Source organism: Trichosurus vulpecula, chromosome 3 (assembly GCF_011100635.1).
Source record: "Trichosurus vulpecula isolate mTriVul1 chromosome 3, mTriVul1.pri, whole genome shotgun sequence".
Classification (NCBI taxonomy): domain Eukaryota; kingdom Metazoa; phylum Chordata; class Mammalia; order Diprotodontia; family Phalangeridae; genus Trichosurus; species Trichosurus vulpecula.
Window position 1 is genome coordinate 237,749,261 of NC_050575.1, and position 1,953 is coordinate 237,751,213.

The window sequence follows — 1,953 nt, forward strand, 5'->3', positions numbered from 1 at the left end:
GAAAGAAAAGTTCAGATCACATAGAGCCTTACTGGAAGAAGACAGGCCTAGATGATGGGCCCTGGGCATCCTTGGTCCCTCTAACTGACTACTTGAAAAAGAGTAATTAAAACCAGAAGAGAAAGAAATGCTGAAGAGTCAGTCAGCAAGCTTTTAAGCTTAATATATGCCAGGTATTGCAATAAGTGTAGAGGATATACCAAAAAAAGGTGAAAAAATGGTTTCCATCCTCAAAGAACATGCATGCCAACAGGAGAGACAATATGGAAATAACATTGCATACTCAAGATACATACAGAATGAATTGAAGACAATCTTAGAGAAAGAAGAGGGATGGGATTGGGGGCAGGGAGGAAGGCCTCCCACAGATAGTGAGAGTGGTTAGATAATATAGAGTGTGTGGCAATGCTTTAACCACATATGTGTTGTAAAGGCTACTAGTGCCTCTTCCTTCCTTATCCAGGGTGTGCTAACCTTCTCTCCTAGAGCTATCTTGAAGGAAGGCAGGGAGTCTAGGAACTGGAGTTAGGGAGAGAGAACATTCCAGGCATGGAAAACAGCCATTATAAATGCACAGGTATCCAAGAGGAGTTTCTTCTGAATTTTGTCTCAGGAGGAATTATGTGGAAAGCTTGCCCTTCAATTTTTTTTAAACTTCGTGGGTCATCGGCAAATTAATATTTTAGGAAAAAAATAATCTATAATTGGCCTTTGAGTTGAAGAAAAGAATGTCATATATGAATTCCCTAGAAAGTTAAATGAGATCCTGATTATTCTTTGTTTTTATGATGAGGAGGACCAGCTGTTTCATCATAAGACTTCCTTCTCCCAACAGAGTTTTAATCAATCCCTAATTAAAAATATTTTTTAAACAGAATTTTTAAAATAGAGATGAATTAGGTTCATTTGTTTTTCTTCCTTGATGTAGTGTCAACTGGATTGCTGTAGCTATTCCAGAATGATGTGTTTTGCAATGATGATCTACAAGAATATAGGTAAAGATGTTATATGATATTCATACCATAAATATAGACATTTTTCTTACCTTTAGTAAAGACTTTGCAAAACACCCTCAGCCCTGTGGATTTCACATTGTAAGAGGAGCCAGGAAGCTAAATTAATTTACGTCATTAACTCCATAGTTTAGAAAGTGCTTTCAATTATAGAGTTCTCTTCACAAGAAAAAGATGTCTGTAAATGAAAAATGCATGTTTTGATTGTGTGGCTGGGAAGCTGCATATTATACTGGTAGGTCATAATAAAATTGGCAGGAATGATTTGTATACTGGAATGGGGGCCACTTTTTAAAAGTCATTGCTCATTACAGTAGACTGGGAGTTCAGTTACAAATAAAAGGGATTTGGATATTCCTCTGTTATAGAAATATAGACGTTTAAGTATAAGCTTTTTGAATGGGGAAAAGAAAATAATGAAACTTTTTTTCTAGTACTTGCAAGGTGTTGGGCCCAAAATAGAACAAGGGGATGAACTGGAATAGTATTAAGGAAATTTTATGTGATTGTCTGCTTCCTGCTACCAGTGAATGTCCATTTTTTAAAAAAGATAAATATTCTTTTGCTAGAGACATAATGCCTGAGTGCAGTGTGACCCTAGTCAAGTCACTTTACCTTGATGTGCCTCAAGCACATTATCTTTTAAGTCAAGGACAGGTTGTGATCTACCATAGAAGGAGAAAGATACAATACCAAGAATCTGCCGTGCTGAAGAAATTACATATCATTTGTATATTGGCATATCCTTCCAGTGATCGCAGGCTAGAAAATTGAGACAGATCCAATAAAGACAGAATGTCATGTGTGAAGAATAGCATAAAGACAAGTTTGGTTGGATCATAGTGTGGGAAGGGAAGCAATATATAAGAAAGCTGGAAAGGCAGTTGGGGTTCAGGTTACCAAGGAGTTTACATATCAAGTGAGGGAGTTTTTATTTCAT

General features: G+C 36.7%; 1 non-coding gene across 1 annotated transcript; it reads right to left on the bottom strand.

The window, feature by feature from the left end:
* Positions 1 to 369: 369 nt before the first annotated feature.
* Positions 370 to 491, bottom strand: LOC118845212. The gene has a single exon (XR_005010074.1). It is a non-coding gene; the product is annotated as a U6atac minor spliceosomal RNA (small nuclear RNA).
* Positions 492 to 1,953: the final 1,462 nt, after the last annotated feature.